Consider the following 23,700-nt stretch of genomic DNA (forward strand, 5'->3'; position numbering starts at 1 on the left):
AATTTGTTTATCAGTTCTAATAGTTTTTGTGTGGAGTCTTTAGGGTTTTCTATAGAGAGTTTCATGTCATCTGCATATAATGACAATTGTATCACTTCCCTTCCAATTTGGACTTTTATTTCTTTTTCTTGTCCAACTGCTGTGGCTAGGCCTTCCAATACTATGTTGAATAGAAGTGGTGAGAGTGGGCACCTTGCCTTGTTCCAGAATTTAGTGGAAAGGTTTTCAGCTTTTCACTGTTGAGTGTCATGTTGGCTGTGGGTTTGTCATAAATAGCTTCTATTATGTTGAAATACGTTCCCTCTATACCCATTTAGGTGAGAGTTTTTATCATGAATGGATGTTGAATTTCATCAAATACTTTCCCTGCATCTATTGAAATGATCATGTGGTTTTTGTCTTTTCTTTTGTTGATGTGGTGTATCACACTAATTGATTTACACATGTTGAACCATCCTCATGACCCTAGGATGAATCCAACTTGATCATGGTGTATGATCCTTTTCATGTGTTGTTGGATCCAGTTTGCTAATATATTGTTAAGGATTTCCTCATCTACATTCATCAAAGATATTGGCCTGTAATTTTCTTTTTTGGTAGTGTCTTTGTCTGGTTTTGGCATCAGGGTGATGGTGGTTTCATAGAATGACTTAGGGAGTGTTCCCTCTTGTTCAGTCTTTTGGAAGAATCTGTGAAGGATCAGTATAAGTTCTTTTTTGCATGTTTGGTAGAATTCCCCAGTGAAGACATCTGGTCCTGGACTTGTGTTTTCAGGGAGTTTTTTAAATTACAGATTCTATTTAACTTCTAGTGATCGGTCTGTGCAAATTATCTACTTCTTCTTGATTCAGTTTGGGTGAGCTGTATGTTTCTAGAAACTTGTCCATTTCTTCTAGGTTGTCCAATCTGGTGGCATATAATTGTTCATACTATTCTCTTATGATTTTTTGTATTTCTGCAGTATTGGTTGTTATTTCTCCTCTTTCATTTCTTATTTTGTTTATTTGAATCCTCTCTCTTTTCTTCTATTCATTCTTGATTTATTAGCTAGAATAATTCTACAAACAGAAATTTGCCCTTTGAGATACTGAGCATATAGGAAAGGCAAGATAGATGCCCGATTCTTTCCTTTTATTTACAGATTTTCAAAACAATGAGGTAAGTTCCTAATATTCTCCAAACACGACCAATGAGGTTTTTATTTTTTAAGTGTAATTATGAACTCATGGATTTAAACACATTTGATACGTTTCAATCCAATGCAGTTTATGCCTTTATTCAAACTGGTTTCTAGGTTCTTTTGAGAAGATCCTAGTAGTCTTTGCTAACTTCCCTGCTTTCTGGTATGACAAAATGCTTCAGGCTTGACTTGTACCTTTGCTGCCTTAGACCTAAAACCAGTCATTTCTCCAAGGATTCCTTATTCCTTTGGTCACAAATGGTATTTAGAGATAATATTTTTAAGCACGACTATATAGGACAGAAAAATCTAGTCTTACGGGTTTTACACAAAAATCTATACATTTATGAAACAGTTGTGTTTGGAATTCTTATTAATCCTAAAGCAACAAAAATCTGCTTTTTACTTAAAGTGCTAAGTAAAGATTTTATTATTATTATTTTTTAATTGTTAACATGTTTTAATTTCTCCATTTTTCTACATATTGCTTTGCCTACTTTTTTTTTTTAAACATCTTTATTGGGGCATAATTGCTTTACAATGGTGTGTTAGTTTCTGCTTTATAACAAAGTGAATCAGTTATACATATACGTATGTTTCCATATCTCTTCCCTCTTGTGTCTCCCTCCCTCCCACCCTCCCTATCCCACCCCTCCAGGCGGTCACATATAGGTATAAAAATAAATATCCACCCATCCCCAGAAGCACCCTTGTCTCTAGATTCTCTTGCCCTGAAGATCTAAAAAAACTCCTGTCACTGACATCCCAGATAATGTGACTACAGTAACTGCTTTTCCATAACATTATTAAAAGGTTTTTCATTTTTTGGTTAATAACTTCCACTGTTTTCTTTAGTCTATCACTTAGTAAACAAAACCATTTGCTTTTAGTTACTAGTCAATTTTTAAAATCTTTAAAATTTTTTAAATTTTAAAATTTTTAAAACCTCAGAAAAAAATTCAAAATTTTAAGTGTTTTGGACAGTCTGGTATAATTTTCACATACTGGCATAACTTTTGGCAGTTCGCGTACTTTTCTAATGGCTTTGCCTATAGGCAGTAGTGAGAAGCTTTTGCTTTACCAGGCGATGTATTGATGGAGGAGGAGGCACCAAGGCCCAGAATTGTGCCAGATGGCATTAAGCCAAGTTGGGATGAAATTTTTGCTCTAGATGACTTAAAAACAAAACTAAACGCAAAGTGGGACAGACACAATCAGATCTGTGTTTTAGAAAGATAATCCATATATAAGTGAGTAAAGATGTTCTGTGGTTAAATAGAAAGAAAGGTACAACCAAAGGGCAGGTAGAAGAGTTATGATAGCTTTTAAAAAATCCATAAGAACAAGGAAGCAAGTCATTTGCTGCAGGTTCTGTCAATGAATCACACTCTTTTCTGCACCTTTATTGACAACGTTCACCAAAGGACAACAATCCTTTCATATCAAGACAGTTGGCTCACAACAGCAAGCAAAGCATTATCTGCCTTCAAGGAGCTCATTAAGATGACCAGGTAAACAGTGGAATAGCACCTGATTTTTGCTTTATGAATACTCCAGTTAATTAGTTACTAGACTCACCACTCTAACCTCTACCACATCCCCATCTCCATCTGACACAACTGCAATCCCTAGAAACCCTGCAGTAAAAACAACCATTGTTAAGGGACCTGTGGGAAAACTAGGATAGAGGACAGAGTAAGGGTGAACCAGTCAAGGTTAGGAACAGTTCCTTACATTTTCTAAAATAAAACATTAACAACACATTAAACAGATTTCCATACCTACTTCAAATTAACAGCAATGGACTCAACACAGTTAATTTCTATTTACCATCCATGCTGATTAGAATATTCTTATCATCGATCTGGCTCCGAATTTTACCAAGATACTTCTAAATTCATTTCACTTTGTGGTTATCTCTCACTCCCTTTATTAGTTCCCCATCCAAATGTGTGGCACCTTCAGGTTTTAGGAGGGAGAGCTGAGTCCTGATTCTCTCTCTGCGGAGAGGGAAGTGCTCTTCCCAACCTCTAGTAAGTCAGGGGGCAGCTAACGTGGAAAAAGAATTCTATTCCTGCTCTGCCCATCCACTTTTTTCTCCCCCTAATTCCTTCAGAAAAAAGAAAACTTTTTCTTTCTACAGGTGCAACTTCAATACCTTCAAGCCTAAATTATTCAAGTTGACTCAACAGTTTGTAGAAGAAAATTTATATTTTTCTAAATGTTAAACTCGGGGTTGGTGGAGTTTAACAGTCTTAGCTCTTCTGTAGATATCCACTAGAATCTGAAGATTTCCTTATAATTTCCTGGATGTCAACCTATATTACAATATAAAGGTGAAAGTACTGGTCCCTGCTTATTCTTCAGAAGTGTTGTGTGGATAACAAAAGGAAGTTTTCTATCATTTTAGAGTTAAAGTGATTCCATGCTTCCGTTTTGATTCTTGAAAAAATCCCATGAGGGGAGCCGGTCAGGAACGGTATTCTTCCCTGACAAATGTGGATTCCTAGTCCTTTTGAAGGTATGAATTAAAACACTTTGAAATATTAATTTTTTTAAAATGTACTGAGTAATTTCCAGAGACTCAGGCAAGCAAAGTAAGTGGCTACGAAAGGTAAGGTAATACCGAATGCTACAGAATAAGGAGCCAATGCAGTGTGCATGGTTTATTCTGTTTGGATCTTCAGCGTTATATCTTCCACAGAAATAACTGTTTATTCTTCGATGACCTGACATCTGTTCTTTAGAACAAGCATTTCTCTCATTGTCATCCTTGTAAAAAAGGAAGTCAAAGCACTGTCCTCTTATTTGTGGCTTTCAGTCGGAACTTTAACCAGATCACTATGTGTTTAAAACCTGGTAAGTACAAAAGCACTGAGAGCAGTAGGTAAGGGACAATTTTCTGGCATGTCAGTCTCTGGGTCACATATTTTGAAAATGGCATTGAAATTTTATTTTAAAATGAATTTGCACAGCAGAAATTAACACAACATTGTAAATCAACTATACTTCAATAAAATAAATTTTACAAAATGAATTTGCATCCATTGCTTCTTCTTGAAAGTAAACCAATAATCAGCATATAGTTTACACAATTTCTGTGAATGTCCAAATACCTTTCTGGGAAGCTGGCACTCTCTCTCTCTCTTCTGGGAAGCTGGCGCTCTCTCTCTCTCTCTCTCTCTCTCTCTCTCTATATATATATATATATATATATATATGTATGTGTGTGTATATATATATATGTATGTATATATATTTTATTTTTACAAGTGAGAGAAACAAAAACACAGAAAAATGAAAATCCCTTCATACCTCGAGCAGGTGAAGTCGTATTTCTGGCTTGTCTGTGGATAGTGACCACTGACACATGTGACTTCAGAAAAAGGCCAGCCTCAGGCTGAGGGCCAGTGTGTTGATTTTGCCCCATTTCAATCTTGTATTCAGCACTTGGGGGTGCGGTCAGGAAACGTACGGCAAGTTTATGCCTTGCAGCAGTCGCTCAGCCATAGAAATGAGAAATTACATTTCTGCTACTGAAACAAAAGGAATTTTATGGACTGAGACTTGAGCTCGCCTACTGAACAAAGCCTGGATAAAGACTTGGCAAGCCCCGAACCGTGGAAACCAAAACATGGATTCTACCACCTTACTAGTCATGGGCCCCTAAACCAGTTACAAAATAGTCCACAGTTGTGTCCAAGAACAAACTGGGCAAGGTTTATTCATTATTCCAGAGGAGTGTCTCTTCAAAATGTAGCAAACACGTAAAATGTCATAGCTAGCATTATAGGTGCCCTTCAACTGGAATTATTTCTTATGTAATTCATTTCATCTCTCCGCCCCACCCTTACCAATAGACCACAGCCACACTGTGTACATTTAAGGGGAAACATGACTGATCACTCCATTTGGAGGAAAACGCAGTGTTTTTTCAGCAGGGCTCACAATAAACCAGGTGTCTCAGGACCCTGGCTCTGATGCTGTTTTGGGTGCGTGGCTGTAAGGAGAGGGGCTTGAGAAATTAATTTTGGGACTGAGGCATATGGAACCTATTTTGATTTTGATTTTTTTTTTCACAACTATCGTCTGAGTTTGCCAGAATTCCCAAGTTTAGACACGACCATCTGCAGAAGAACTGCCTTCCGTAAGTGGTTGACTTCTGTCTGCTGCTCTGTAAGTAGGCTCTGTTTGGCTTTGATTTACCCCAAACGCATTTTGAAGCTGAACCTTTAAAAGCCAACCCCCCCCGCTCCCCCACCCCACCCCACACACCCTGACTTAAGTTACTTTCTTTATTTCATTCCCTAAAGGAGTCTATACACAACTGGAAATTTCATGTTCAATATAAAATGTTCTGTAAATTCACCGCCCCCCCCCATGGCAATATACTCTGTTCACACAATTTTGCGCTGACAACTGACAACTATACTCATGTCTGTGACCATCTTTCTTCTCTCTCTCTCATAACAATCTGTATTTTCACTGGGGGAAGTAATCCACCTCCACCAGCCTAAGACCGACACATGCAATCTACCCTCTACCCAGTTACAAAACAAAGAACAGACTGGAAAAGAGGTATGAAGAATAATGGCATTTTTCTTTCACCTGGGAAACACATCTTTGAGCTTGGGCACATAAGGATTTCTGAAGTCCATTAATAATCTATAATCTGAGTGGTTTCTTAAGTTACGTCTAAAGGTATCAATGCTTCGTAGGAAGCCATGTCCTGCTGGCCAAAACGGCTCTTAAGTCTCCATATATGTCAAGGTGGAGAAGTACCTGTGAGTCCCAAGAACACTTTCTTTACCAATCACTGGACTTACACTTGGTCTAGGTCAAGGCCTCACCTTTAATTCCCTTCCCACAGGGCTGTTCTTTGGTTCATATTTTTTAACATTGTCAAGGTTGGCCTGTTCCTACATACTAGGTAAAGGGAGGTGCATTATTTCAAACACACTCGTAAATGTGGCTTTTTACTCAGAAAGAAATTTGGGGGGGGGGGGTCATCCTAACAGAAATAGCCATTTTGCAAACACTTCTATGGACCCACAAGTATTATGATAAGAGTTTAAAAAGAGATCAAGACAATCACTGATCTAAAAATGAATTATTTCCTTCTCTTACAAGTGGCATCTTTCTAAAGTAACCTGTAAATATACACTGAAGAAAAGAAGTGTATATATATATATATATTTTTGCTATACGCGGGCCTCTCACTGCTGTGGCCTCTCCCGTTGCGGAGCACAGGCTCCGGACACGCGGGCTCAGTGGCCATGGCTCACGGGTCCAGCCGCTCCGCGGCATGTGGGATCCTCCCAGACCGGGGCACGAACCCGTGTCCCTTGCATCAGCAGGCGGACTCTCAACCACTGCGCCACCAGGGAAGCCCAAGAAGTGTATATTTATACCCACTGATTAAATATGGAGACAAAGGAAGGAAGTCCAAAAGTCGTTCATCAACCTGAGGGGGGATGAAGAGATTGGGTCCCAATGGCAGACACTCACTTAAATGTCAGAGTTTTCCTCTGCAAAGCTTTGTAACAACAGAAATAGATTCTGCGTGAGTGTCTGCTTCCTGGCTCCCTCCTCACAAAAGGCTGATGTGAAATCCCTGTGGCTGTCCCTGATAATGAACTGGGCATCCGTTGGGAGTAACTGGTAAGTGTCCCCTGAACCAGAAACTTCTCCGCCTTTCAGCTGTGCATAATTCATTCTCCAGATTCAATACCGTGAGGGGGAGGATTTAAACATCTCACCAAAGAAAGAGTATCTCCAGATAATTCTCGATTCATCATTTGCTCTTTATTTGCGACCCAGAATATGGGGGCAGGGGGACAGTATTTGGTTGGGGAGGGAGATCAGGATGGAGGGAAGCTGGAGTCACAGAGGGTCTCTGAAAGACAAACACTGACAAGATGAAATCTCCCTGGAGAGACATTCTGGAAACTGTACTGAGTTTCATTGAAAATTGGGTATTAAGGCGTCCACTTAACTTGTGGAATAATTGATGGCTGCATGGACTCTAGGGCTGGGAGGGGAGTTTCAGGGGTCATTTATTGTCTTCAGGTAATAATAACACACTTAAGCCATCGTGGGCAGATGTGCATCTGTTTTATTTTTACAGGGCTCTACGACTGTCTTACGGGATGAGACAGACAACGCAAAACGGACTCTTCCAGGCACCAACCCTCCCCAGAGAGCTCAGCGGGGGCAGAGGCCTGGGTGCAGTACTAACTTTAGACAAGGACAGCAGAGAAGCATCCAGATACACCCACAATTATAAAATGCATATATTTTATTAAAACACAGGATGTGAAATATACTCATTTTTCCTCGAAATTAGGCTATTCACCATTTAGAGCTAGTGAAGAAAACCAGTGTAAAAGAACTTTAATACTAAGCTGCTTAGAGAAACATTGCATAAAATATGAGTTTTATCAGAGGGCACATTAGCCTGCTCTTTATTCCAGGCTCTTCCAAGCAGCCTACGATTGCGACTATTAACGTGCCCTTCGTTATCATCCACTGCTTGATGATAATGCTTTTAATTGTGGCGCAAAGCTCCATGTCGTCTCACAATCAGAGGTCCTACCTCCAGCTAATCATTGCCATCTCCCAGAGAGAATGAACAGAAAATAATACCCTTTTGCAGGGTGTCCATCCCATCTACCATTAACTGTTCCTTTTAAAAACAGAGATCAAGCTCCTTCCTGCCACACCACCAAGTATTCCAAGGACTATTTTTTAAAAACAGAATATGATTACAACAGATTTCTCCAACCGCCTGCAAAAGGAGACTCTCTAACTAGCCTTGAAAATCAACCTCCACTTAACAGCCTCGTGGATATCTGCGTGAACCCCACCAGGTACTATTCAGTAGGTGGCTCCTTAGCTTGGCTACCCCCAATATCGTAAGGAGATGAAACAGAAATGCAATTTTCAAGATAGCATACACGTATAACGGAGTCACTTTGCTGTACACCTGAAACTAACACAACATTGTAGATCAACTAGACTTCAATAAATTACAAAACAAAAAAACACTCCTGCATGGCTCCACCCCCTAAGGTCCAGAGAGTGGTTGTTTAGCTTGTCTGAGATTTTGAGGTCATGCTGAATGATGAAAGACATAGACGATTTGTGTTCATTTATTCAATGCGTTAAAATTGCATGCTAAGTAAAATATTAATTGATTTGTTAAAAAAAAAAAAACCCAGCATATAAAGGGTTTGGGTTTTTAAATTCAGAATTAACAGTCAATTGCTACGGCCCTGAAATGACTTGGAAACTTGGCTCTTATCCAAGGAGTGAAGAAATTTGGGAATTCTAAAAGTTTTTTGTGGCATTCATAACATTCACGGACATGAATGAAATTCAACTGCGTATAACGGAAGCAAAAAGTTTAAAGCCATAAGCACACATACACACACACACACACACACACACACACACGCCATATGGTCAGAAATGCAACTGATTATAACTGATTACATTTGCCTAAATGTCCATCTGTTTCAAACAGTGAGTGGCTTGGTCCATGCTCTGAAAATAACTTCAATGACCCAGAGCTCATTCCCATGCCACAGGCTTGGCTGGCCTCCTCAGGGCACCAACTTTTGCCCAGTCCCCCCGCCCCTCCTCAACTTGGCTCCGGGTACATCCACTCGATCTGCACCATATGCCTTCTGTTTAACTTTCCTAGCCCTACTTGGCCCTGTTCCTTCTCACCCTGACCTTAGCTCTCTCCCATGATCCTAAGTCATTTCCAGTCCCAAGCCTCCCCCACCCCGCACGACCTCGGGTCAACCCTTCAGGGCATGGGTGCTGCTGCCACCATGGTGGGCGGTCATGCTCAGTTGCTAATGCCCCCTGCATAAAACCAGGTGCGTAAGACGTAGCAGAAGAGTATGTGATGACTGCATGAACACACCACCAATACCAGGCAAAGCCGGGTGGGGGGCAAATTTTGTTAGAAGTGCCCCCCACCTCCGGTTCTGAACTATTTTGTGCTCTCGGTGGTGCTGATTCCTCCTCAGGTACTTCTCATCCTCAGCTGTGTGACTTCCTGAAAACTTCGCGTAATAAAAAACAAATGAGGGACGACAGCTTCAACGCTGATCCTTAGGGATAATTGGGGCTCAAGGTCTTACACGAAGGAAGGGGTCATTCCCAGCACTTGGCACCATGGGTTACATCTCATGCTTCAGGTTCAGCTCAAATGTCACCTTCTCAGCAAGCCCTCCCTGACCACACTCTAAAGTGGCCTCCTCCAGGTACTCCTCCACCACCTGTTCTTTCCTCCGTGATACTAACACAAGCTGTGATTATCCCGTTAGTTTACTGTCTGTCCGCTACCTCTTGCCCTAATGAAGTTAGCTCTATGAAGGCAGGTTCTTTATAGAATACATTTTGTTACCGTGTGTCTCCTATGTCTAGAGCAGTGCCTGGGACATAGTGGGTGCACAGTAAATAAAACCCGAATGGATGCATGTGAGGGAGAATTTCGTGGGGAGGAGAAAGTTACAGGGTTCCCAAAATCATGCCATGTAAGGCAACTGTCAATACACGTCTCTAGTGCTGTGTGAGATGGTCAGGTGAGGATAAATTAGGGTTGAGTGAACTAAAGGACTCTGGTGTCTGCTGTCTAAAAGAAAGAAGGGAGTAGAGAAACATGCCATTCTTCATGTCTCCAACACCAGGATGAAAAGCGCACTCATTATTTGTACACATTTCAGCTTCATGAGACCGCTGATCTGGCTTCTAACCCCAGAGCTACCACCAACCAGCTAGGCGAACTTGGGCACATGTGCCTAACCTCTTTGGATCTTTGGTACGTAGTTAACACTCATCTTCTCATTTAGTCTTCACGACAATGCTATGCGACAGCTACTGCATTTCTGCCATGACGGAGGAGAAGGTACACAGACTCGGGGAGGGTTAGGCACTCGCCCAGTCACAGTTATTAAATGCAAGAGCTGGGATCTGGACCCAGGGCTGATTCCAGGAATCCTGCCCTCAACCAAGTCCCTTTCTGCTCTCGGGTTTTATGATGTCACGAGAGTAAGTGAGAAGAAGACAGACCTCCAAGTGTGAATACCACTGTGGCCTTGAATAAAAACCATTTTTCCTTTTTTAGTCCTCATTGTACATTTTCCCTTTAACCAAGATGACCTTTTAACATAAGTTTTCCTGAAGAAGAGCCTGAAATGGAGAGATTTGGGTAACTAGTTTTACTCAGTTTAATGCTGGGAATGAGTTTTGGCTCAAAAACCTGCCAGCTGTAACATATAAGCCATGCTAATATTTTAGGAATCACCACGTTTTGCATTTCTAGTTACTACGTATCTTGGACTCAAGTCTCTCAATTTTCTTTCTGTGGTAGCTTAGTCAAAATGGACAGAGACCACGTACACTATTACTGCTTATAATTTTTTTCAACTAATAAAAGGCTTCAGATTGATGTCTTGACTATGTGTTTAAAAAAACCAATTTCTTAAAAAACAAATACCAAACACAGATCTCTGGGTATCTCACTCTTAGAGACTGGTGCCTATCCAAAGGTCTGTATTTACACTGTGGCAAAATTCATTTTTAAATTTACGAGAACATTCTGAAACGGAAATGGAAACTGAAGTACCAATAAAATTAAGCCCAAAAGAAAAAGGGAAGTACAGGCCAGTGTTAAACTATGTCCCAGTGAATTTAACTCTAAAATGGATGATATACACCCACATACCCCCAGCCCTGTCCTTGCCACCCACTCTTCTTAATTCTTTCCTTAAACTTCTTAAATACCACCTTTAGTTGACAAGGTACTGATTGGCTTTGTACCTCAAACCCACTCCCCAACCCCAGAGGACATCCTGTGAATTACATCCAAGATGGCTGCAAGTCATGAGCACAGGAAATGGAAATTTCTGTCTAAGATTAGTCATGTTCAACCAAACTGGTGTAGCAGTGAGGAAATACTATCAAAACTTGGAGCACTATTTCATCACCAGTTTCCCAGGCCATCATTCCCCAAACTTCCTTTCCCAGGTGAAATGATTCATTTAGGCCAGAGAATAAACTCCCTGCTATCTGCCTACAGTTCTACCCCAGAGTCAGTGTTCATCCTTCTTTCCCCTTCCCTGGTTTCCTGCTACTCTTGTCTGGGCAACCAAACACCAATCCTATCTGCCTTGTATTGGAGTATTAAAGTTTTGTTTGTTTGTCTGTTTTAAGCCAATAAACTCATTTACTATTTATTTATGAGAATGAAGAAAGGGCTGATAGACTTGCATCAAAATACCCAACAGCCCCTGACAAAAATCAGTTCACACACACACACACACACACACACACTCGCTCTTAACCTGCAGTACCTCTCCACTCTCCTATCTGCTGCCTTTTCACAGGTCAAAAGTTAAAACATTTCCAGCCATCAGTGTAAGAACACTATGATTCTCAAAAGGAAGTGCAGGTACTGAGCATGTGAGGAAAAAGTGGATAAGAACTGTGGCATGTTCAAACTGAATCAGGTACAGAAATACCAGAGGGGCAGATACACAGTCAGACCCTTGGGTTTAGGAAAGAGTTGGATGTATAGCAGTTACTTGAATTGAAGCCTCCTGTTTTGATTCTGCAGTTCTACGGTATGAGGCCACCCAGGAGCAAAGGACAAAATTTAATATACTGTTGTAGTTTAACAAACGCGGGGGATTGTGGTCCCTGCTGAATTTGGAATGTTTTGTTAAACGTGGGATAAAGACAGAAAAATAACAGTTGATTGATGAGCACTCAGAAATTATTAAGGGAAAGGAAATTACTAATGAGAAGACTTTATGAACAACTTGACTAAATAGAGGTGTTACTAGAGACAGGAAAGTCTAAAGGCATTCGGGGAGTAAATGACATGAGTTCCAGAGTGAATGTGTATGTTAAAAACTGACCAGTATTTGAGTCAATTTGAATGGATGAAATTTGGCAAAGTGCCTCCCCATCCTGCCCCCATGCCTAGTTTCTAGGTTCCTAAGATTAATTTAACTTAGAGACTTTAAAACATATTTTAAAAATGAATTTGAATTCAGCAACTGAGTATAATTGTAACTTTTTTTTTTTTTTTGCGGTACGCGGGCCTCTCACTGCTGTGGCCTCTCCCGTTGCGGAGCACAGGCTCCGGACGCGCAGGCTCAGCGGCCATGGCTCACGGGCCCAGCCACTCCGCGGCATGTGGGGTCTTCCTGGACCGGGGCACGAACCCGTGTCCCCTGCATCGGCAGGCGGACTCTCAACCACTGCGCCACCAGGGAAGCCCAACTGTAACTTGTGTGTGTGTGTGTGTGTGTGTGTGTGTGTGTGTGTGTGTGTGTTTCCCCAGACTTAAACCAAAGGTCTGATATTATACTGGTTGACCCAAAGTCGCAAAGACCTAGTTTACTTTACTTCAGTGTTAGTTATACTAAGCATAATAAACACAATTAATACCATAAAAATATGAATTGACTCTATATATTTTTGTGTATATATGCTACAAAGGATTAATTTCTATTTTAAATTAAGGTTAAAAAATCTCATAATAGTGTGATGAAGCAAAGAAAACAATTTCAAGGTAGAATGCTAGTTTAAAAAAACTACTATTTTTAAAAAGTAGATGTCAAAGTGCTATTTTTTTATTTTTAAAAATATTTTATATTAAAAAGTCAGTACATTTTCACTAGAGAAAAAGTAGAAAATAAAGATAAAAATAAAATTAAAGACCTCTTTTATATGAGTGTGTGGGGTGTGTGTGTATTTTATACATGTACATTTATAAAAACAGTTATACACACACACACACACACACACACACAAATACGTACACTAGATTTAATAGTGTGCCCCCTGGAATTCACGTCCACTCGAAACCTCAGAATATGATCTTATTAGGAAAGAGAGTCTTTGCAGGTGTAATTAGATAAGATGACATTAGGGCCCTAAATTCAATGACTGGTGTCCTTATGAGAAGACCGTTTAGAGACCCAGAGAGACACAGATACACAGGGAAGGAAGTCATGTGATAAGAGAGCAGAGATTGAAGTGATGCGGCTACAAGCCAAGGGACACAGAGGGCAACCACGCAGAAGAGGAAAAGAATGAATTCCCTTCAGAGGGAGCAGAGCTCTTCCATCACCTTCGTTTCAGACTTCCAGCCTCCACAACTGTGAGAGAATATGTATCAAGCCACCTAGTTTGTGGAAATTTGTTATGGCAGCCCTAGGAAACCAATACAATGCACACGTATTTTTGTACTAATCAGCTTACTTCTCTTAACACATTTTGAACATTTTCCATATCTTCTTCATGTGTAGTACTTGCACTACATTTCATTGTTCAGATATACCATAATATACCCGATTCCAGATTTTATGTTAACATATTTAATTCCTAGAACTTCTAGTTTGGTCTAGTTTCCTCCCTTTTTCAGCTATTATTTCAGGACAACAGAACCAGCAGTCACTTAAATGCAAACAATGACCAAATCATTGTTGGCTCACATAAAAAGACCTGGACGTTCGTCTATGTCCTATAATTCTTTTTTTTTTTTTGTGGTATGCGGATCTCTCACTGTTGTGGCCTCTCCCGCCGCGGAGCACAGGCTCCGGATGCGCAGGCTCAGCGGCCATGGCTCACGGGCCCAGCTGCTCCGCGGCATGTGGGATCCTCCCGGACCGGGGCACGAACCCGTGTCCCCTGCATCGGCAGGCGGACTCTCAACCACTGCGCCACCAGGGAAGCCCAGGTCCTATAATTCTTTAGGTGATTTTGGAGCGAGGTTTAGTTGTTTGCTAGTTATTGTCCTTAAAGCCAAATGGACACCATCGGTTCTGGGCTCCCTTGTTAACAGGAAAGGAAGCAAGCAATCATCTTATAAAAAAAAAAGTCATGTTCTTGGCCATCGTAAACTAAGGGAATCACAGGATGTCCTGTTGAGTGGTATTTGGCTTCCTTTCATGGAACAACCTCAATTAAAGCAAAAAGAACACTTTCAACTCTCAACTGATCCTCGAGTGGCTATAACTTGCTCAGTCCTAAACAGAACACAGAAAATAATCATCCATGACCTAGACAGCAAGAGATTACTGCCATCATAGAAGCAGTAATTCAGCTGAAATCTGGCCTCACGGTTTTGCAATGAAATGAATAAGTGACAGATGAAAGAAGTTGCACTCGAAATCTACTAGTAGACCTATGGCATTTGTGAAGTCACAAGTGACCTTTATTTTATAGTATCTTTGGGTTTTGAAACATATGTGGTTAAGAAATTTGGTTTTCAGCTGCAAAGATTCTGGAAGCCAAGCATTCCTACCCTTTCAAAAATCACAAGGGCCCTCAGCAGATCCTTTCAGGTAAACCTAGGACCTTACTGAGCTTTTGCTTCCCAGTTTCTAAACTCTACTTGAGGCAATTTCTCCTTAGGGGTTTTGAGAAGTCAGGAGCCAAACTGGCAACAACAACAGAAGTGCCAGATTAGACAGAATGAAAAGGAGTGAGCAAGATTTAAAAAAAAAAAAAAAAAAAAAGGGCGGGGGAGGCATATAATGCTTTGATTATCCTGGGCAAAATTTCGAAAGTATGAAAATGGCTCCTTGCTCTCTTTAAAGAAGAAAACGTTTCTACACACATTTTCCTTTTAAATTCAATAGCAGAAAGTTTCATACAGCGTTAAGGGAACACTCAATAGAAAGAAAAGAGTATCTACAGAATTACAGGGTTCTTCCCCACAGAGTTAAAAGAGCATCTCATATCTATCAAGGCCCCAAAGAAAACACAGCTCCAAAATTTAACTCTTTAATATAACTTTTTAAGTGGATTTAGTGGTTTTTCCCTGAGTTAATATAATGATCCTGTTATTATTTTGCAGTCTTTTTTAATAGAATCATTTAATATATATTTACTAAGAGCTGGACCTAATTGCTAGAAAAGGCAGTGGGGATAAAGAACACGTAGAAAAAACTATTCTTTTTCTTGAGAGGTATTATATTCAGGTTAAAAACACAAGACTCAAATCCATTAAAATCTAAGTCAAGACTATATTATAGTATCTAGGTTATACTTTTTATAATCCTCTTATAACAATAAACCAACTAATTTTTTTAAGCAGGCAAAGCATCTGAACACACACTCCACTAAAGAATATACACAAATGGCCAATAAACACATAAAAGACACTGAACATCATTAATCATCAAAAAAACATAACTTAAAATCTCAACAGTATACCTGTACGCATCTGTAAGGATGGCCAAATTGAAAAGACTGACAATACCAAGTGCTGACAAGGATGTGAAGCCACTGGAACTCTCCTATGCTTCTGGTAGAAATGTGAAATGGTACAACCACATTGGACAACTATTTGCAGTTTCTTAAGTTTCTTAAACACCAATGATATTACCCAAACATTCCACTCCTAGATATTTACCTCAGAGAAATGAAAACATTTGCTCCACAAAGATTTATACATGAATATTCATAGAAGTTTTATTCATAATTGCCAAGAACTGGAATCAACCCAAATGTTCACAAGCTGGTAAATGATAAAATATGGTATAGCCATACAGTGGAATACTACTCAGCCACAAAAAGTAATGATGTGCTGGTAAACCCAACGTGGATGAATCTCAAAATCATTACGCCGAGTAAAAGAAGTCAGACACTAAAGAGTACAATTTGTATGATTCCATTTGTATAAAATGTAGTCTAATTTACAGGGACAGAAAGCAGAGCAGTGGTTGCCTGGGGCTGTGGACAGAAGACATATGAACTGCAAAGGGTACCAGGAATCTTTTGGGAGTGATGGCTTCAAAGGCATACATACCACCAATACTCATGGAATCATATACTTTAAATGGATACAGTTTACGGTATGTAAAATTAATTCTTAATAGAGTTGGTAAGGTGGGGGACAGCACAGTATAATTTGTTTGAATTTTTCCCAGACTGAATTTGAACTTTTAATGAACATCTGCTATGTGCCAAGTATTGTAACACGTACCGATGACACAAAGGTCATAGCTAATTATAAAGACAGGGTAAAAGGGTACATTGAAATTACAAGCAACAGTACTAGCTAACATTTTTAAAGGCATTTACTTTTGCACCATTCACTGCTTGGTATACTTTATATTGCGTATCTCATTTAAGTCCTCATTAAGAACTGTGAGGTTGATGCTATTATTATTTCCATTAGCACATTAGGAAAATGAGGCTTAGAGAGGCTAAAAAATTCACCCTGGATGAAACAGTTAGAAAGGGGTTGGCAGAGTGTCTCAGGCCAGAGACCAAGCTTTGCCTGCTACCGCTCCCTGCTTCTCTGAGCAGCAATCTGGGACTTTGAGAGCCCCAGTTGGTCTTACTGGGGGGTAGACTAAGTTTTGAATGGGAGGTGAGGTAGCAGTGACACTCATCACACAGCCTGCAATGCATGTTCACACTGACATCTTAAAGTCGGTGATATGACAATGCTATCTGCCTGTCAGAAATTCCAGGGAAAGACAAACCGGCTTCCCAAACACCAAACCTGCTTTTCCGTTTATTGTGTGTTGCCAGCCCCTCTAAGGGGTGTTGGAAAGACTTACAGGTCCCCATGCCTTCCTGTCCTCAGCCCCCTGCCTAGGCGGCTGATGACTCTCATCTTTTTTTCCTTCTCTCTGGAGAATACGTGCTGGAGGGACAGATGTACTAGGCCCACAGAAACAGAAAGAGATGGGAAGCCAGGGGGGAAGGGGAGGGGCTGACACATCCACCCCAAGAAGCCCTCATCCTGCGCTCCCCTCTCCACCCCACGGCACCCACCAATCACTCCCTCTTCCGCTTCCTCCTTTTCTAGCAGAGACCTTGGCTCACGAGCTCCGCAAGCTTTCTATTTCGTGGCTGCCGCCGGTGAGCAGCAGGTCCCTATAGCTGGGATAATGTATTCAAAGCTCTCCTATTGTTTCTTCTTAATTGGTCAGTCTCCATGGGATCCACTCAGCCTTCACCCAGACGGGCGGGGGAGGGGCTGGTGAATGCAGATGGCCTGTTTCCTAGCTGGTGTCTAGCACGACCGCGGGGGGTCCCATCAAGGCCAGATATTGTTCAATAACTTCCATAAGGGGGCGAGTCAGACTCAGAGCTGGGGGCGGGAGGTGGGGCTTGGGGCAGAGGACAGCAGCAGAGTGGCTAAGAAATGGCCATAACCCGCAATCTCACATTTTTAAGGGCCCCTACACAATACCTGACACACACCAGGTGCTCAATAAATGAGCAGAGAAACACCCAAAGCGGATACTGACAAAGAATCCTCACAGAAGATTATTTTGCAGTTAGTGCAAGATTCCTGTTGCATACTAAGCAGGCTGGCCGCATCACAAAAAAAGAACGATACTGATCACGCTCCGATGGCCTCTGGGGGAAAGGAAACAAAACATGGACTATGCATTGCTATGTGTGAAACCTCAAGGGGCGGATGCTGTGCGAGCACGTTTCATCTGTGATTTGCGACGTTTTAAAGGGCAGTACTTGCGTTAGGCAAATCTTTAATATCATCCATGTGACTTCAACAAGTCCATGATATTTTGAGATGCTTCCCAACACACTTCAGCACGTACAACTCACTGTTAAAAATCAAAACTCATTTAATTTTTAAAATGCTACTAAGGTGTTAAATGAAACACCATTGATTGATTAGGTAGTGCATTTACATAGTCGTAAGCTTTTTTGTTAAACAAAGAAAGGTACCCAGGGACGGTCTGTACAGTTCCACTGCGATTAGTCTATATTCCTTCAGTTTCTCCATGCACATCAAGGAAATATGAATATATAAATTTTCTTTACATAAAAGTTAGAATACTGTACTATTTTAAACATAGTGATGGTCAGTACAAATATAAAACTTGGCGGATCAAAAGAGATAAGCCTTTTACTTTTCCCCAAGTGACTACCTTCCCACCACATAGGTCACTCAACAATGCTCAAACCTGTGCCTTGGGGCTGTATAAAAACTTATACACAGAGGTCGTGGTAGGGAACACACACACTCAAACATAGCTTTTATTTACATGCGCCATTTCTAACAGCTTCTGAAAATTACAGGAGTGGTAATTTTGCCCTGGCCGAGCATCAGCACAAGAATCACAGAATTACTTTCTTGGGGTCAGAGGTACCTCTTCACCTCAGATTTCTTCCGTCAAGCACTGCCTTCCTGCCTGCTGTCCCCAATACTAGAGGCTTTTCAAGAAGGGGCTTTGCATGATTTATCTCTGAATTCAAGTGCCTGGCATGGAGCCTGGCGTACAGAAGGAACCCCATAAGTTTGCTCAAAGAACAGATTCTTAGACTGCCGGAATTCTCGCTTAAATTTTGTTGTTGTTATTGTTGTTTGCAATACGCGGGCCTCTCACTGTTGTGGCCTCTCCCGTTGCGGAGCACAGGCTCCGGACACGCAGGCTCAGCGGCCATGGCCCACGGGCCCAGCCGCTCCACAGCATGTGGGATCTTCCCGGACCGGGGCACGAACCCGTGTCCTCTGCATCGGCAGGCGGACTCTCAACCACTGCGCCACCAGGGAAGCCCTGGCTTAAATTTTAATACAACAATAATTGTGTAATTATTTAAAGAGTGGAAATTTAAAAGATTTTATTATTAATAACCTGAAAACACGTTTTGGCTTTCCAAAATGACAAAATGGAAGTAGACTGGGGTGGGGGAAGAGGAGCCCATGTTAGTGGCTGCGCCTTCTCCTGATTTGCTGAGCACCAAATGCAAACCTTGCGCGGAACCAGGCGGGCTCTTGCATGAGGGGAGACTACTGTTTGTAACCAAAGTAGAACTGTGAACCCAAGAACGACGCCCTGAGATGTCAATGCCGCTGGCATTTTTGACAAATTACCTCTCAGGGCTTTGCCAGAGTAGGCTCTCTTAAGAACAAAGAATTAATGTGTTATAAAAGAAAAATAAACACTACTTCTAGGAAACATAAAACAGTGTGCCTCATAGGAAGAGCACTGTCATGTTACGGATGATGTAACAAGCACTGGCTATAAACCTCGGGACCAATTCTGTACGCAAGATCCCAAGTTTTACAGACTTCTGCCAATGCACACTCTATAACGCGTGCTCTTCATTTTCAAGTCTCTTGCCCTACTCCTCTTCTGTTCCACGTCATAACCCAAATCTGGCTCTTTGGGCACATTTTACCTGCCCGAAGCAAATGAGGTCTAGAAAAAAGACAAAGACTGAGCTCTAGTTACACTTCCTTTACTAGATACATTACACAAAAGCATCCATCACTAAAAGCAGCCATCAACTTGACCATCTCATGCATCTATCACCACCTTCCGCTCCTTCAGAAAAAACAAGATAACGCTTTAAGTCAGTCCTGGTTCAAGTGAGTAAAATTCGAATTAGCCTGGGGAGTTTGGGAGGATCAAAATAGTGTAAACTCTATACAACAGCCATCTCTTTAGCCCAGTAACTATGAAGTGGGCATCTGTAAATACAGAAGCCACCATCTGACCTAAGTACCAAACCCGTTCTGGGAAGAAGTTGCCCTGATTGGTTCTACTGAGGGAAAGATGACTTGAGCCAGGAACATCTACCTACACTAGAGCTGGAGAGTTCTCTCTACTAGAGCAAGCTAAGTATTCGCTAGGAATTCTGGGCTCTGCAGGGTGGGGCACTGGAGGATTCCATTTTCCTTTCAACTCTCACTGCAAAACGGGAGATCAATTCCAGCACACACCTCTGTTTTTACTATGTTGTCTTCCAATTAATGTGCTTTCAATGGCTTTCTATTTTCAAGTTCTGGTCACCTGCCTGCCTTCCAATGCTCCTGCCCTACTCTCCGCTTCTGCCCAATATGTGCCTTGCCAGGCCCATGAAAATTCTGATTCTAAAGTCTGCACTCTCTTTTCACCCAAATTGTTGGTCTCCACCAATGTCTCTTAGCTTCCTACAGCACACTGGCCTGGAGGGTGTCTTTTTCTACTTTGAGTCACTGTGGGCTCAGGAAGTGCAATCCACTTTGGCTATCAGACCAAGCCAAATATTCACAACAAAGTAAACCTGTTACAAAATGAACAGCTCACACATCTGACTTTGAAATAGAACTCAAGGTCCTTGAAGGCACATCTGGCAGAGAACTTGGCCAGAGTACGACTCTCAAGCATTTGTCAAATTAATTCTCCAAGCCAAACGGAATATTTAGATTAGTCCTGATATTTCCCCCTCCACTGACCTAAGGGATTATTCATTGCAGCTTCAAGAGGTCTCTGTATATATAGGAAAGATACTGCGTATGGAAATCAACCTCCTAAATTCAGAGGACCATCTCAAACCACTGTTCTACTAAGATAATGTACCGTAAAGAGATAAGACCAGTGACAACCACTGCTGAGCAGGGGTGAGCCTCTCACCAAGGGCACCAGGAAGACCATCCCCTTAGCAGACGCCCTGACAAAGGACCCTGAAAAGAAGTTCAAAAATTGGGCACCTAATAATCAAAGCATCAAGTACCCTTTAAAAATACTAAGAAAAATGTAAAGGACAAAAATCACTTTTTCAAAAACCTCCTATGACAGTAGTAAACCCAGATGATACTAATATATACATAATGGAGATGTATGAAGGAGACTTCTGCTGTCTGCAGCTCCTATTCAGGGGAATGTGATCTGAAGTCTACATTCTGGTTAAAGTGAGGCGTGTTGCAATAGCTTCTATTAAACAGAACACGCTTTCACAACTATCTTTTGTGCACATGCGTGTGCACACACACACACATTATTTCTTTTTGTTTTCCTTACCACGAGTTCATTTTTCAAAACTGGCAAAGTTGGATATCAGAGCCAATGTTTTAGGCTTAAGTTTTCGTTGTGCTTTTCTTTACAGTCCATTGCCTGGGGCCAAGTAATTTATTATTATTTTTTTAAGTATTCAGAAACACATGCTACTGTAGTTGCGTGTTCTAACACCCATGTGGAACCAGTCCTCTGGACTTATACATTCATTCTTAAAAGCCTGGAGCATGCAAACAAAGATGCAGTGGGCAGAGGGCCAGTTAATAAATTTCATTTCCTACGAGCATCTGCATGAAACAGAGCTACAGAGAGTCGCCCCTCCCAGCAGAGCAAGAGCTCGACTTGTTCGCTCTGTGAATTAAACAGTCACCTCAGATGGCCCACACCACATTTATTTTTTAGGCAGCTCTTAAAATATATGGATTTCTATCGCTCATAAATGCAATGAGGAAGCTGGGCCTGAGAAGGCGATCACACAGGAGTGGACGTGAGCCGTGGAAACACGTCCAGTCAGCTCTGCTGAGCCATTTTTGCCCTTGCTCTTTTCAATTGAAATTGCTAATGGAAGGGTAATTTTCTAAAGGAAACTTGCTCTGCTAATCGAAGTGCACTCTGTTTCAATAATGATTTACCACCCCCTCTAGTTCAGTCTGTAAAAATGGGTTCTGTTTATACCAAGAGATACCTGGATCAAGATATCTGGGTTGTGAACCATATTTGATCCTTATTTATAAACAATCTCGTGCACATATTATGACAATAATGTCTCCTCCTGGGAAGAGTGACCACTTGCCCCCAGATGGGGCTGGAAAGAACAGTCTTGTTCTCTGGGTGTCTGCTTCTCCTCTCACCTGTGCTCCCAGCCAGGTGAGGGGTGTTCTTGTCCTGCAGTACCTGGAAGAGTCCCCTTTCAGTAATAACTGCGCTCATCTTATATCTACATACCTCTTAAGATGGTGTTTGTTTTAGATATTTGAAGTTAACTTCACAAAAACTTTTATAAGAATGTGATGAGAGAGTCTATATGTAATAAGAAAAGGTAGAAAATAAAGCCAAAGATTGAAGGACCTGCTGCGGCCCTACCTAGAAGTCAGTAAAGGAACCACAAAGAGAATTCCCTGTGATACTCCCAGGGCTCTCAGCTGACTCAGGCCCCTCCGTGGCACTCCAACAGAACTCTCAAGCTCACCTCATCGTTGGGGGCCAAAATGAACCTACAGCCAAAGTAAAACTTATGTGGTTAAATCTCTCCTCTGGCTTTCAAATTGCCTTCCAAGTTTCCTCAGCAATTAAATGGCAATATTACTCCAGCCTCAGGACGCCAAAATAATTATGGAACACTTCCTGGATAGAAAAACGTGTCACATTTTTCCTTCCCCTCCACCCCTCCAAAAAAATAAGTGGTAGTTATACTACGTTGGTCATCCACTTTGAAAGAAAAACAGACCAAGGAAAATATCAAGTGTGTCTGTCTCCATGTGCACTCTTTACATAACACAATACAAATGTAATTTTGGAGTCTTCTTTCATTTAACCTATGACTTCTCTCACTATAGCATCCAATACTCCTATTATATTAAATACAAAGGTGATGATGCTCTTAGTGACTTAAGATTTTGCTCAGTCAGATCTTTATTCAAATTCAGTTTTGTTCTTCACATAATTTCAGGTACCATACAGGGACTCAGACAGCAAACTGGAAATAGTTCAGGAAATGGAAATAATAACTTGGACTGAATTTAAAAGGTGAATAAATTTTTATTTTAAAGCAATAATTCATCAACAAAAGGTAGCATTTAACCTTTCTACCAAATGATTTTTCCACTGCCATTGCAAGTTCGCTCATATGACTAATAAAACCCAACCAGGCGACTGCCTTCGTTCGGCCCATGTGGTAAAATTCGAACTCTGTCTTAAAAACAACTGCTACCTAAGTGCCAGAGGTGAAATCACTGAAGAAATATGGGCTTCAAATTTATCACCTATAAGAGCAGTTTAAATAAGTGCGGTTTAAAAGCAACTCAGAGTTTTTGTTTTTGTTTTTAAATTCTACTTTAAGCTTTGGAATGTCCAGAGAAAGGTGGAGAGAAGTAAAGGAGAGAAGGGACCCAAAGTTCCAGTCTCATGGGTCTCCAAAAGGAGAGTCCCAGAGGTTGTGGACCAATTTTGGTTTATATTAAGCAAATTTATATTAACCAATTTTGGTTTATATTAAGTGCTTGGTTTAACCAGCACTTGGAATCTCTAAGGATGCCATGTCAACATATTACTTGGAACCATAGGCATGAGATTTTGGTGACCTCATGGGCACAGCCAAAATTAACTCCCACTATTTATGTAACTGCCAGAGATGACAGGGCAAAGATTGCTTATAATTTTTTTTTTTTCAGTCAGCTCATAGCATTTCTTTGGTCAAAGAGAGAGGATGTGGGGGTACTTTCGGCTCTATTTTTAAAATATGCAATATTTACACACACACAGACTAGTTTGCCCATAATACCATTTGAATGTTTAGATGAAGGCATTAAAAAAAAAAAGTTATTTCCTGTTGCTCGCTGAGAGGATGCATTTCAGAGGTATGTGCGCTCTGCCTCAAAGCAAAAGCATTGTTAGCGGTTATCAAGGTAACATTTAAAAATAACTACCCCAGTACAAAAGAACTTCAGAGGAAATATGAGCGAAGCTATCAGTCTCCCTTAAAGTCTGGCCTTGAGCTGCATTAGA

The 23,700-nt window shown here is 41.0% G+C and overlaps 1 protein-coding gene across 6 annotated transcripts in view; it reads right to left on the reverse strand.

The window, feature by feature from the left end:
• MAPRE2 (microtubule associated protein RP/EB family member 2) overlaps positions 1-23,700 on the reverse strand; it is a 162,365-nt gene that overhangs the window by 75,529 nt on the left and 63,136 nt on the right. The window lies entirely within an intron of this gene.

Source organism: Pseudorca crassidens, chromosome 12, assembly GCF_039906515.1.
Source record: "Pseudorca crassidens isolate mPseCra1 chromosome 12, mPseCra1.hap1, whole genome shotgun sequence".
Taxonomy (NCBI): Eukaryota; Metazoa; Chordata; class Mammalia; order Artiodactyla; family Delphinidae; genus Pseudorca; species Pseudorca crassidens.